General features: G+C 44.4%; 1 protein-coding gene across 1 annotated transcript in view; it reads right to left on the reverse strand.

Moving 5' to 3' along the window:
• CALCRL (calcitonin receptor like receptor) overlaps positions 1-11,923 on the reverse strand; it is a 106,402-nt gene extending 94,479 nt beyond the window's left edge. Inside the window, exon 1 of the mRNA XM_083710689.1 lies at positions 11,570-11,923. The gene's annotated coding sequence lies outside the window, so the exon portion shown is untranslated. The remainder of the gene's footprint in view (positions 1-11,569) is intronic.
• Positions 11,924-15,502: the final 3,579 nt, after the last annotated feature.

Consider the following 15,502-nt stretch of genomic DNA (forward strand, 5'->3'; position numbering starts at 1 on the left):
AGACACTGTCACGGAATTCTACTCAATATTGATCCAGAACAGAACTACAATATATAGTTTGTTGTTGTTTAGTCGTTTAGTCATGTCCGACTCTTCATTACCCCATGGACCAGAGCACGCCAGGCACTCCTGTCTTCCACTGCCTCCCGCAGTTTGGTCAAACTCATACTGGCAGCTTCGAGAACACTGTCCAACCATCTCGTCCTCTGCCGTTGCCTTCTCCTTGTGCCTTCAATCTTTCTTAACATCAGGGTCTTTTCCAGGGAGTCTTCTCTTCTCATGAGGTGGCCAAAGTATTGGAGTCTCAGCTTCATGATCTGTCCTTCCAGTGAGCACTCTGGGCTGATTTCCACAAGAATGGATCAGTTTGATCTTCTTGCAGTCCATGGGACTCTCAAGAGTCTCCTCCAGCACCATAATTCAAACGCATCCATTCTTCGGCAATCAGCCTTCTTTATGGTCCAGCTCTCACTTCCATACATCACTACTGGGAAAACCATAGCTTTAACTATACAGGCCTTTGCTGGCAAGGTGATGTCTCTGCTTTTTAAGATGCTATCTAGGTTTGTCATTGCTTTTCTCCCAAGAAGCAGGCGTCTTTTAATTTCATGGCTGCTGTCAACATCTGCAGTGATCATGGAGCCCAAGAAAGAGTTAGCAGAGTAAAAACTTAAATCTTGTTGCAGGATTCCCAAAAAATAGACCAGAGGCAATTAATATTACATCCAGCAGAGCTTTATTGCTATTGAAGGCAAATGAGCATAATGGCTACAAATCCAATGCCTACATATGTAGGCAGAAACGGATCATCTGAATTTAAAAAACTGTGCTCAATGGCGGAATTATTATTAAATGTTCTTAACAGCTATGTGATTGTACTTTCCTTTGCTCAAAACCCTTGCATTTAAAATTCAGTAAGCTCTGCCACTTGAATTTAAAGTAATCAAAATTATGTTTTCCAAGTGGATTACGCAGAACGATTTTGGCCTCTTTCTTTGCCCGGAAACGTTAATAATCTGAATCTGGGCTGCAAGATTTGAAGTCTTTATCACACACACATAATAAATTCATACCCTGAGGAAAAGTTTCTTCCCCATGATCCAAAATGCCTATATTGCTCAGTATATTTAAGTGAGGGTGGTAAGGAACTGCTGTTGAGGTGGGGGACAACATCTCAGGAGACATTTTGCACTTGGTATGAACACCAGGAAACAAAATTAATGGCCCCATACAATTAAAATGGTTAAATTGTCAGTTTTCTTTGGAAAACCCACAGAGATAGAGGCCTGAGCTGTTCCTGATTGCTATTTCTGTGTGTTTTCCCAAGAGAAGGTTTTACTTGGTTCACAAGAGCCACCCACAATGGATGTACCCTTTGTTTTTACACTGCTTTTCAAACCTCTCACAATCCTCCATTCAGACAAAAAAAGTGTCTTTAGCAGAGTTTAAGGCATGGGTAAGCAAACTAAGGCCCAGGGCCGGATCCGGCCCAATCGCCTTCTAAATCTGACCCGCGGATGGTCCAGGAATCAGCGTGTTTTTACATGAGTAGAATGTGTCCTTTTATTTCAAATGCATCTCTGGGTTATTTGTGGGGCCTGCCTGGTGTTTTTACATGAGTAGAATGTGTGCTTTTATTTCAAATGCATCTCTGGGTTATTTGTGGGGCATAGGAATTCGTTCATCCCACCCCCCCTCAAAAAAAATATAGTCCGCCCCCCCCCAGGGTCTGAGGGACAGTGGACCGCTTCCCCTGCTGAAAAAGTTTGGTGGCCCCTGGTTTAAGGAGTTCTGGCCAGGTAAATCACTCAAGGAGAAGGTGAAGCAGGGCCAGTCAGGAGTGCAAAGAGAGTTCCCAAGGACCAGAGCGAGAGTGCTGGAGTATTTGGCTCCCAGGTCTGAGGTCCACCCCCCTCCCACTTCACGACAGAGGAAAACCACTTTGTTTTGCCATGCCACAATGCTGTGTGTTGCCTACACAGAGATAAGATACAGAGTGGGATGGATCTGGGCTTCCTTCCAGAAAGTTTATGTAATGTACACATATGCAGCTGACTGCAGAATAATAAAGCTCAGCGAATGTTGTGGTTACCAGGTTAAAAATTAAATATATATATATATGTGTGTGTGTATATATATAAGGGGAACTGAACCTTATGTAAAGAGGCCGAGCTGCAAAGCAGGAAGTCCTTACTTTTAAATGTCACATCTGCTGTGAACACGGTGAGGAGCTTTGAACAAGCTGCTTTCAAATTCTTGGACAGAAGTGCTTCCTGGGTTCTTCAAACTTTTCAAGACACAAGGCGTGCCAAACAGCAAGCCCCGTCTTCTCCTCCTTTATCGGCACGGACGCAGTTTCAAAGCCGTCAATAAAACCATAAATTGACTTAAGTCACATTGCAGGTTTGTTTTTTTTAATAATAATTTTTATTAAGGTTTTCCAAATTAAAGCAAATCAAAACAAATTAAATCCAATCTATTGCCAATAACTAGGACTTCCCCTCCCTACCCCCTCTTGTGTTCCAAATCTTCCAAATAAGCAATTAAATTCAACAAATTCTTATCCCCAAGTTACACTCTTCATCAATAACCCAATTTATCCAAATTCTCATCCCCTAAGATCGATCTATACCCTTCCACGAGTTTCCCCCTTTCAAACATAGTACAGATGGAAATAAGATAAATATGAATAATAATTTTACAGCCTTTGGATTCCAATTTTCCCTCCCCTCTTTCCCCTTTGCGTTTCACCTATCCCTCCACTTCTAATATCTTCCTGGAGTTCCCACATTACACTATGTCCCTCCGGTTCTTTGCCAGTCTTTAATTACGGATGTCCAATCGTAGAAGGAGTCTATCAAATAAGGGCCCATTTCTTCTATCCAGGTTTTTATATCCAGGAGTAAAAACTCCAATTTTGTATCCATAAGCTTGTCAAACCTGAATATCCCAAATGTTCCCCCAGTTCTATCCAGTTCTTGCAGGTTTGCTCTATACAGAAGTGCCAGAAACAGGGCAGAAGCTTTCAAACGCCAGGGCCCTTTTGGTAAATCTGTGCAAAAGCCAGAGAAGCAAAGGGAAAGAGGATAGCTACTTGAAAGACATGGGGCACAGGCTCACGGCACAAGCTTGCACCCGCTAATTTATATGTAGATGCACACTGAGGCTGGCTTTTAGGGGGGTAACTCTGGTTGTCGGGGGTGGTGGTGGGGAAGCTCTGGGTGTCTTAGGGCAAAACAACCTCTGCAAGTCAGGACTTAAGCTGAGTGATGAGGTGCTTAAAGGATTTCCTAGATCCACAACACTGTACGTGTGCACTGGTAAAGGGATGCGGGTGGTGCTGTGGTCTAAACCACTGATCCTCTTAGGCTTGCTGATCAGAAGGTTGGCGGTTCAAATCTGGACAATGGGGTGAGCGCCTGTTGCTCTGCTCCAGCTCCTGCCTACCTAGCAGTTCGAAGCACACCAGTGCAAGTAGATAAATAGGTACCACTGTTGCGGAAAGGTTAACAGCGTTTCCGTGCACTCTGGTTTCCGTCATGGTGTTCCATTGTGCCAGAAGCGGTTTAGTCATGCTGGCCACATGACCCAGAAAGCTGCCTGTGGACAAATGCCGGCTCCCTCGGCCTGAAAGCGAGATGAGCGCCGCAACCCAATAGTCACCTTTGACAGGACTTAACCGTCCAGGGGTCCTTTACCTTTTTTTTATGTGTGTGCTGGGTGGGTTCTCTACCCTGCTCAGGTTGCAATTTGTACATCAGCACTCACTGTGCTACTGTATGAAATATTTCAATAACTTTTGTCTCTGTGTGCAAGAATTGTGCATATGTACTTGTACATTTAAAAAAGTCCTCTGGGTAAATTAAAACAGCAAGTGGCTAGGGTTTCGTTTTGGGTACTCCAACACGTAGCACACCCAGTCACCCTGATTTTTATTTTTATTTAATTAAGTTTTCGAAAGGAGGAATGGGCCAGAAGATTTGCACCCTGGCACAAATATCTCCTAAAAATCCCCCTTCATGCAAGCAATAATATCCACATGCATTCAATCTAATCTTCCCAAGGCCTGTAAATGTGAACTTATTTCTGCACAATTCACTCAGAAACTACAAACACGGGCAGAAGTTGAATAGAAGGAAGGAGCTTACATTTGCAAAAGTGTGACTGCGAGGTACAAGTTTACTTTGCGTTGAAACTATAATGCTGCCCTGAAGCGGCGACAAAACTTTTTAAAACACCGTTTGACAAAACTGCATTGAGATGGACTATATGGAACTGGCGGAAATGACTGGCAGAATCCGAGACCAGGGAGAAGAGTTGGTGGAAGAAGATTGGAAAAAATTTAAAGACTATTTACAGAAATACTGCAAAATTAATGATTGTTAGAATGATGTTGGAATGAAGCTAAGTGGTTCTAGCAGTAATGTTACAAAGGAGTATGTAAAAAATGGATTGTTAACAGGTGAGAATGTAAAGTTATAATATATTAAGATAAAGGATTAAGATAAAAACAAAGAGGGAAAGGATTTGCTGAACTAACTAACTGAACTGGAATACAAAAAAGGGAGGTGTGAGGAGGTCAGGAAAACAAGAAAATGAAAGATAAGACATGGAAAAATTGATTTGTTTTTAATTGTTTTTATTTTTCTGTATTTTGTATTTTTTGTTTCTTTTTTGTTTCTTTTTCTTATTTTTGTAAGCTTTTTTGAAACTTTAATAAATATCATTTTTTTAAAAAAGACAAAACTGCATTGGGAATTTAGAGTTTGTTGCCCCCCCCCCAAAAAAAAGACTTCCACTCAGTGAGAATAAAAGTGGTTGTGATGCAATGGCTTGTTGGTTGGGTGTGGATGTGGGAAAGTTGACATTCCTGCTCCCCCTTCCTGATCAACACGGGATATTTGAACAATACAGCTAGAGGTTAAAGGATGCTTAATTATTATTATTTTAACCCTAGCATTTGGCCAATTTTGCCATGCCAGGATGAACCAGCCAGCCTCTATCGCTCACCACACCTCCACAACCCTGTGGTGACGGTTCAGCTGGCTTCACTGAAAAGGACTGAAATATTTTGGTGAGCTTCTGTTCAACACATTTGCAGATCTTCAAAAAGAGTAAGTATAGACCTGCCACTTAGAGGGAGACGCAGAGATCAATGGCCTGTCAGAAATTACGAAAGAAGTGAAAAGTGCTTCACCTTGTGAATCTTATTTGTTCCAAAATATTGTGCACATACCATTTTAAAACCACCTCAGCTTTGGCATCTCGTGTGTAACACAGTTAAAGTTATCCCCCTAACTTTCCACTTGCCCGCGTTCTCAGATTCTATTAAACATAAAACCAAAGACACTGGAAGATTTGCTCTAAATTTTGACTTATGAAAGACCAGGCTGAGGTTTCAAACAATTGTTTTACTGACTTCTAAAGTAACCAAAATTAGCCAGCATCACCACTACTGAAACATAAGTATTGTGGGACTAATAACTAACCACTGAAGAGTTACAAAATGTCCTCTTGTACGTCCTTCTCAAAGTGGCTGAGCCAATGGCTTGAATCGAATGCCGGTGGTACTCTCTTTCATTTTCCTAGCTACAGGAGCACAACTGCCTATACCACTTCAGCACTGAGAGTGTTAACAAGCAACAAAAATATAATACAAAAAATACAAAGTGAGACATTAAGGAAATCTAAAGGGAAAATATGAAGAACAGAAGTTCTGACGAATGGATTATTAAAAACGCGTGAGGTAAACGGTGGAAGTCTTTTTTTAAAAAAAACCAAAACACTTTATTTAAGGTAGATAAGGACAAGATGAAATTATACCAATGAATATAAATATAGATGGGAAACGGCTATGTATTGTGAGTACTTATCTACTTTTAAAATTTTTCACCTATGATCTTTTTCTTTTACTTCTTTATTCTTTCTTTGTTCTTTTTTCTCTTTTCTGATATATTATCTTTCATTTCACTGCTTTTTTGTGAATAGCATTTTATAGAGGTATAAATAACTGTAAATATGAAAAGAGACAAAATATTCTCTATTTTTTCCCCCTTGGTTAGATGTATTTTCTTTTGTAGTGAATATGTATGTTTTCTTATTTGTACTTAATAAAAATTAAAAACAAAACAAAACAAAAAACCAAGCAACATATGCATAAACAACGGAACAATACATCTTCATTCATATATATATATATATATATATATATATATATATATATATAGTTTGCTTCTTAAGCAAACTAAAATAAAACGTTTATATTTATAAAAACGTTTGCATTTGAACCCACCATTGCTTTCAGTTTATACTTTCTTTCCTTCCGAGATTCAACTGCAAAAAATATAGGCTGAGAAGCCCCTTTCAGCCTTTCCTGTGCCATCTGTGAATTATAGATGGATCTTTGGTTTGATCCAGAAGAGGTCTTCTTACATTCCCAAAGTGGTTAATGCCGGACCAAACGCAGGGGGGAAAATTGAATATAGATTTTTTTTATTAATGAAGTTTCCTATTCACATTTTAGAGGATGTTCAAAGCAAAGGGTGATTTAAGCCTTAGACATGAAAACTACTGTGGATTTCAGTTTGCAAACAAACTTGTTTGACAAATTTATGATGTTAGATTTGGATTTTACAGGCTGCCTAACCACATACTTTCAAAGCACACACAGAGAGTCACAAAAGGTGTTTGCTGTAGCTCTAATCTGGATAGTTTATTCACTGTCTGTGATAGGATTTGGTTTTGCGGATGAAGTGGCTTTCTAAGCACCTTGGGCCAAAATTAAATGATGCTGCAGGTGCCGGGTGGCCACTGAAAATAGGAGCCCTGTGTCTTATTCTCTCTCTCCTGCTCTTCTTCCATGGTGCAGAATGTGCTGCATTGTGGTGTCGTGGTCAGAATTCCCCTGCCTCAAAATGCTACATAGAGTGACGAGGTGAGAAAACCTTGAGGATGAGGCCCCTGGAAACCGCACACAGCTACCTTTCCCAGCACGCATAACAAACTACAGCTCCCAGGGTTTTCCTGCCCCCCCCCCCAGTGGTGCTTTAAATGCATGGTGCATGTGAATCCCTTTGCGACACGGGGAGGACTGTGGTAATGATTCTTGAGTGGTGAGGAACCTGTGGACCTCCGATGGATTTCATGCAGTTGGGGGGAGCTGGAAGGAAGAGAAGGAGCGCAGGGAAGCAAAACACACAAAGCCAAAATGGGTGGAGGAAGGAGGAGGATGGATGGATGGAAATCCCTCTGGGAGCAATCATTTGAGACCTCTGGCAACAGCAATCTGTCCTTTCCTGGCAGTTCTCTGGGCAGGGAGGAATAGAAAGAGGGAGAGAAGGAGGGAGGGAGGGAGGGAGGGAGGGAGGGAGGGAGGGAGGGAGTAGCAGGGAAGCAGGTGGCAGAAAGACAGAGAGAAAACACAGGCCATGACCATCTTTGCTTCTAGCCTCACTGTTATGTAGCCCTCACCACCATGTTTCCAAGAGATTGTGGCCTTGGAGTGGAGGAGGTTAACCGCTGCGGTGTTCATGGCTGCACTGTGGGTGCTGGAAGGAATACTACTTCAAGGCCCATTTTCACCTGTCCTAGGGGATGGAGCCCAGACTCACCTTGAGCAGCTAAAAGAGGCTCCTGGGAGGCCATTGAGACATTACTGGAACAACTCTTGGGTTGGGGCAACTGGCTAAATAGTTTCACAATGCTTTAACCAGTTCCACCTAAACATTAGGAAGAACTTCCTGACAGTAAGAGCTGTTCGACAGTGGAATTTGCTGCCAAGGAGTGTGGTGGAGTCTCCATCTTTGGAGGTCTTTAAGCAGAGGCTTGACAACCATATGTCAGGAGTGCTCTGATGGTGTTTCCTGCTTGGCAGGGGGTTGGACTCGATGGCCCTTGTGGTCTCTTCCAACTCTATGATTCTATGAGTTCCAATTTTGGTTTCTCTGTTTTGTTTTTGTCAGGTTGGTGTTAGTTAAATGTATAGTTGGGGTTGGTGGTTATTTTAATATGAACAAACTGTAAACTGTTTGTTATTGTTGTTGGTTTCTATTGATTTATTGGTTGGTTTGTTGCTTGCATAGGATATGTGGTTTTTTAATGTTTGATGTTTTGTTGTGTTTTTATATGTGTTGTAAGCTGCCCAGAATGGCTGGGGAAACCCAGTCAGATGGGCGGGATATAAAATAAATAAAAATTAAATAAATTCATACTCCCCTTTACAGTGCATTCACTGTGTTTCCAGTGCTGGGTTTTGAACCTGTGTTCACACAGCTCAACCTCATCCAAAATATAGTTGCATCCTGTACTACTGTCATAAGAAACTATTCACACAGGCGAGAGTCCTTTGGCCATTCTTAGCAAAGGTGTGAGGATCCCTGCCCATCAATGTCCCCTGTGTCCAAATAGACACAAACATGACACTAATGAAGCCATGTTGATTTGAACATCTGAGGAACACACAGAAAAGAAACACACACAAAACTTCACCATCCTCTAAGAAGGTAATGTGAACTATAGTAAAGGTAAAAGGTAAAGGTAAAGGCAAAGGAGCCCTGGAGGGTTAAGTCCAGTCAAAGGTGACTATGGGTTTGTGGTGCTCATCTCACATTCAGGCCGAGGGAGCCGACGTTTGTTGACAGACAGCTTTCTGGGTCATCTGGCCAGCATGACAAAATCACTTCTGGTGCAACGGGACACCGTGATAGAAGCCAGAGTGCACAGAAACACTGTTTACCTTCCCACAGCAGTGGTACCTATTTATCTACTTGCACTAGTGTGCTTTTGAACTGCTAGGTTGGCAGGAGAAGGGACTGAGCAACAGGAGCTCACTCCATCACGGAGATTTGAACCAACAACCTTCTAATTGGCAAGCCCTAGAGGCTTAGTGCTTTAGACCACAGCGCCACCCATGTCCTGAACTCTAGTTTTGCATCACAGCTAAGCACTACTCAGTGGCCGGTTTCTTTATACAGTAATCCAAAGAAAGATATTCTAGTCTGATGCTTTAGATCTGTGAATGTTTTTGAGAACAGGTCCCAAATCCCCTAGTCCACCCTCTGAATGAACTGGCAGAAATACACCGGTCAGCACTTATCTGGATCATGGCAACAAAGAGCAGGATTTTATTTTACCATTTGCAAAGCGTCTCGTTCCTTTTTCTTTTCTTTTTTTTAAAAAGGTCAAAAGTAGTAATACAAGCAGACAACTGGTATCCAGCAGACAAAAGGAAATGCTGAAATGTAGAGCAATAGCCCATTATGGGTTACAAGCAGCAAGGGACACAACAAATGACACAATTTCTAACCATTGCAACGGACAGACCTTTGTAGGCGCAGTCAAGAAACGTGAGACACGTGAAGCAATTCATGCACTTCTGAGCTATAGGGATTTCTCCTCCTGGGGAAATGGAGACAAGGTACCAGCCTGAATTACCTCATAGGGTTCACGGATGAAAGTTAACCCCGTGCCATTTGAGTTCCAAACAAACAACAGCAGTACTTAAAAATATGATAAAACCAGGTGTAACTCTTAACTCCAGAAGAACAACTCCAATCCTTTAGCAGCTACTCTTGTATGAACAGGGTTTACTTGCATTTACTTGCAATCTCTGGCAACCCCCCCCCCCCAAACAAGTCTATCCGAAGCGTTTCAGCACTCTCTGTGCCCCAGATATTTCTATCGGGGGTTTCCACAACAATCCCTTGACCTTCCAGGTACGTGGAGTCCTGCTCCCCAGCGCTAAGAAGGGTTAATTTCAAATGGCCAAAATAGCAGTGGAGTCCATTCTGCACTCACAAATTCTCCATAGAGTTTAAATGTAGGGCTGCCAACCTCCCTGGGTGACCCGAAGGCATTTCTTTCCCTCTATACACCTCAGTAGGGTTTTTGTCATTGACAACTCATCACACAGGAGCCAATCCTCCTTAAACTATCTCTTCCTTAAACACAGAAAGTCAATTCCCAAAGCTGAATCTCATGGAAACAACAACAACAACAACAATTTTATTTATAGGCTGGCCATCTGACTGGGTTGCCCCCAATTCTGGGCACTTCCTAGTCGAATATTAAAAACACAATAAAACACCAAACATGAAAACCTCCCCTATATTCATATGCTGCTGCCTCTTTGCTACATCTGAATCAAGAGAAGTCTAACCACACGACGATGGGGAGAAAATGTAACCCTACAAGTCCACATGCTTCCACATTTTCACGGCTCCAATGGTTTTGAGGCTGAAGGAGAAAAAGCGGCAGTGTTTGTGGTGAACACATGACCCGCTAATACCCCAGTCCTAACCAGGCTTACTCAGAAGTCCTCTCACTCAGTGTGGGATTGCCAATTGCTTGGGACTGCGACCAGGCAGTCCGATTCAAACAATGTATGCCTACTCAGAAGACTGACCAAATTGAATCTGGCTTGATCCCAGGTAAGTGTGCGCAGAATTGCAGCCCTGGGCAGAAATTCTAGGCACATTGGCACCTAAAGGACTGGTAGCAGCAAACAAGGCTATGGATCTTAAAGCATATTTCCTGGAAATAGCAAAGCCGGCTGGATTCCGGACCTAGGCTATTCATACATAAAATCAGAAATAGCAACACCTGGATGCAAATGTGATTAGTACCAGGTATTGAACTTTATCTACTGGTGTAGGGTGATATACAAACAACAGCAACAATTTATAAATATGATGCCCATCTGATTGTGTTGCTCCAGCCACTCTGGGCAGCTCCCAACAAAAAAACAATAAAAGTGCAATACAACATCACACACCTAAAAACTTCCCTCAATGCTAATAACGATGCTAGGCCTACTCAGGCACAAGTGCCATAGCGCATGGCCTCAACTGTGTCTCGTTATATAGGAAAGAGCCCCACTGATCTCTGTGGGTCTTCCAGAACAAGCTTTCCCCCGTTTACAAGAAGGAAGCCCCAACTGAGAGCAGCGAGGCTTATTCTCAAGTAAGGACGCGCAGGTTTAGAGCCCTGAGTCTGATCTGACACGAACAGCAAAGGGCTACCGGGGATGCCTTTTCGCGCGCTCGTCTCTCTCCACGCCACCCTTTCCTACAAGCGAAGGAGCTCGCAATGCGCGCAAACCCTCGCGCCGATTCAGCCACCGAAACGGCACCGAGGCGAGCGCGGCTGCAGCGCCGGCATCACCCTCGTCCTCTTCTTCCGTTCGCCCCTGCTTTGCCCAAAGCCGCCTGCTTTCCACGCCGGGCTTTGCTCCAGAGGGATTCTGAAAACTCCGAAGGCGCCCGGAGGATTTCCTGCACTTCCCCAAGGCGAAACCGGGTGCGCCCCGGTGTCGCTTGCTGCCAACTTGGGGTCTGTCTCTTTACGCGCAGCCGGCGAAGCCCCGAGTTGCGTGTGATCCCACCTCTCTCACCCCTACACGGAGGCGCGCTTTCGAACAAAGGGGTTTCCCCTCTCCCTCCCTCCAAATAAAGTTCCTCTCCACGGCTTGTGCAAACCACACGCGCGCGGGGAGCCCCCAACTTCGCCAGCGGGAGCGATTGCCTCTCGCGCGCGTGGATCAAGAGTGATCTGTATTAGGATCGATGCTCACCCAAAAGCTCTTCCTCCCAGCGGCACCGTAGGCAAGGCGATCGGATGTGCGTCCAACTCTCGGTGGGTTCTTCGTTTCGGAGACAGCTTTGCCCCCTTCCACACACACACAAACACTCCAAAAAGACAAATGCGAAGCGGAGTCGAAGCGCACAACAAAGGAGTCGATCAGGAGAGGCAGGTACAATCCAAGTTGGGAGATGGGGCGAAGGGAGGCGGCTCTGCTGCGCTCTGCCCTCCGGAGGAGGCGGCTGGGTCTGAGGAGGGACTGGCGAGCGTGGTCCGGTTGTAAGCGATCCGCAGCGCAAAGGAAACATCCCCGTTTCCTGTTACATCAGTCCCAGACCCCGCCCGCCGGGAGGATTGGGTTACTTTCTTGGCAAGCCAAGCGCTGCTCTTTTTCTCTTCCCGGAGACGCGCTCTCGGTAGGAGCGCAGGGCTGCTGCTTGTTGCTGCTTTCCCCCCACCTTTTTTAGCCGACCGTCCTGAAATTGCCTGCGCGCACCCAGGAGCTGAAGTGAGGCGCGGGATAGCGAGATCCCTCCACCTAGGAGGCATAAAAACTGGAGTGGTGCAGCAAGAAAGCCGCTGGAACGTTTGCAAAGCTAAGCAGGGTCCGGTGTGGTTTCAGATTGGATGGGAAACCTTGTGTGGAGCTGGGGTTGGGCTAGATGACCCTCAGGATCCCTCCCGACCCTCTTAACTGTTAGATCACACAGGCTCTCAAGGCAGCGAAGGTGGAAAGGTGTCATAAACCCCCTTGCAGCCTCCCTTTCTCCGTTGCATCCTGCCTTTCTTCTGTGGAGCTCAAGGCAACATGCAGACCCTCACAACCACCCCAGGAGGTAGGCTGCTTAGGCACAGTGATTGTGCATGACCCAAGGTCATCCAGCAAACTTCAGGGGAGAATTGGAACCTGGAGACTCCCTGCCTCTTGCTTGATGCCACTGCATTACTCTGGTTTAAGTGGGGCATGGAGGTGCAACAGAGGAGAGACAGTGTGGTGTAGTGGTTAGAGTGTTGGATTACTGCTGGGGTTCAGAATATGATGTGGAGAGGCCTCTGACTGAATTCCATGTGATTCCCCACCCTGCCTCAAAAGTCAAAGCAGATGCTTGAAGTCTGTACTGGGCAGGTTACTCGTTCCTTTACAGTGGTACCTCAGGTTACATATGCTTCAGGTTACATAGGCTTCAGGTTACAGACTCCGCTAACCCAGAAATAGTGCTTCAGGTTAAGAACTTTGCTTCAGGATGAGAACAGAAATTGTGCTCCGGTGGCGCGGCGGCAGCAGGAGGCCCCATTAACTAAATTGGTGTTAAGAACAGTTTTAGATTAAGAACAGACCTCCGGAACGAATTAAGTACTTAACCCGAGGTACCACTGTACAGTGTTTTCCCAGTCACATCGCACATTTACAGCACATAGATTCCCTTCACCAAGAATCACAGGAGCTGCAATTTGCCTCTCACAGCCAGAACTACAATTCCCAGCTCCCTTAACCAACCATGGTTGCCAGGAAGTCTTAAAATGCCTGGTGTGGATGTGGCTATGCCCAAGCTACCATTTGCGTATACATGCCATGAAACTCACGGAGTGACTTGAGACACTCAGCATAACCTCTCTCGCAGGGGTAATGTGAAGACAAATTCATCATGAGGGTCTAGACTGGGTATATGCTTGAATGGCTATGCTTGTGCGTTCTGTGATGGAGTAAACACATCATTAAGCAGCACTTCCTTTTATCCAATTCCTGGATAAAGCTACACTTAGTACTCTTGAGTGATGGAGATCAATCACTCAAAGCCCCATTATCTTGAAATTCTGCCCTCACAACAATGCAGGGCCTTTCTAGAACTAAGGTTTCAACAGATGCCCTCAGCATATTTAGAGGGGAGATACCAGAGAATGCCCCCTATGCAGGGCCGGATTTAGGTTTGATGAGGCCCTAAGCCAGGCACAGGCAAACTCAGCCCTCCAGATGTTTTGGGACTACAACTTCCATGATCCCTAGCTAACAGGACCAGTGGTCAGGGATGATGGGAGTTGTAGTCTCAAAACATCTGGAGGGCTGAGTTTGCCTGTGTCTACCCTAAGCTACAGAAGGTAATGGGGCCCTTTATATGTCCAGCTGTCCTTTGCCAACAACAATTGTCACTCTTTTTTGGGTTGAAAAGCTGGGGGGGGGGAGGATCACAGGATCGACCAAGGGCACCCTGCGATCGACCTGTTGGACAGCCCTACTACATGGTAATTTATGGCCGGAATAGGTATCTAAAGCCATTTGCACATAACAAAATATGTATTTTATCAAAGCAATTGTTGTAAGTGTTGAACTGAAATACAATTAAGAAGTATATTAATAGCCAACAAAGGTCCGTATAGTTAAAGCTATGGTTTTCCCAGTAGTGATGTATGGAAGTGAGAGTTGGACCATAAAGAAGGCTGATCGCCGAAGAATTGATGCTTTTGAATTATGGTGCTGGAGGAGACTCTTGAGAGTCCCATGGACTGCAGGAAGATCAAACCTATCCATTCTGAAGGAAATCAGCCCTGAGTGCTCACTGGAAGGACAGATCCTGAAGCTGAGGCTCCAATACTATGGCCACCTCATGAGAAGAGAAGACTCCCTGGAAAAGACCCTGATGTTGGGAAAGATGGAGGGCACAAGGAGAAGGGGACGACGGAGGACAAGATGTTTGGACAGTGTTCTTGAAGCTACCAACGTGAGTTTGACCAAACTGCGGGAGGCAGTGGAAGACAGGAGTGAGTGCCTGGCGTGCTCTGGTCCATGGAGTCACAAAGAGTCGGACACGACTAAACGACTAAACAACAACAACAACAATTATTAAGCTCTAACTGTATGTAGATTATATTTTATTTGTTTTTTTATCTTATATTTTGGAAATGTACATCCAGTTGTTTTTTTTCCCTTTAAATTTTTTTGGGGGCCCAAGAGAGTGGGGCCCTAAGCTATAGCTTGTTCAGTTTATACGTAAATCTGGCACTACCCATATGGATCACAAATGTATATATGGATGCAATCAGGTAGAGGACATCACAGACTATCTGCTGATTTCCCCCCTGTATGCATCGCCCAAAGGAAAATCTATATTGCTAATTCTTCATTGGTTTCTAGGTCAATTCACACTGGAAGTGAGAGTTCAACTCCTAGCTGACAAACATCTATATACTATACACCAGGTAGCCAAATTTGCGCTGACAGCCAAGAAGCCCCATTCCAGCTATGTGAATGCATGCCAATCTTAAGTTTTAATGTTGTAAATTTCTTTTTATGTTATCTGCTACAGGTCACATTGTAGGGTTTTAGATTAAAGTTTCCTTTAATTCTCTGCCATCCATTGTAAAGGCCTTTGGCGATATATGATAAAATTGATTGAGTACTCTTAGCCTAACTGACCTGTCTCTCTCTAAAGAGAAAATTTAATCCCTCAAACCCCTAAATACTCACACACATGCTTTGCCGAAATGGTTGAAAATTTACAAGAAACTGAGCAGCAAAGAAAGATGTGACCGTCCTCAGATCTGCTTTGGTCTTTTAGGCTGCGTAAGTCACCCTCACGGAAGCTAGTGGGATTTAGTTCCTAGTACAGTGGTATCTCGGGTTACATACGCTTCAGGTTACATACGCTTCAGGTTACAGACTCTGCTAACCCAGAAATAATACCTTGGGTTAAGAACTTTGCTTCAGGATGAGAACAGAAATTGTGCTCTGGTGGTGTGGCGGCAGCAGGAGTCCCCATTAGCTAAAGTGGTGCTTCAGGTTAAGAACATTTTCAGGTTAAGAACGGACCTCCTGAATGAATTAAGTACTTAACCCAGCATGGTGTAGTGGTTAAGAGCGGTGGACTTGTAATCTGGTGGACCGGGTTCGCTTCCCCGCTCCTCTACATGCAGCAGCTGGGTGACCTTG

The sequence above is a fragment of the Podarcis gaigeae genome, assembly GCF_964106915.1.
Source record: "Podarcis gaigeae genome assembly, chromosome: 1".
Classification (NCBI taxonomy): Eukaryota; Metazoa; Chordata; class Lepidosauria; order Squamata; family Lacertidae; genus Podarcis; species Podarcis gaigeae.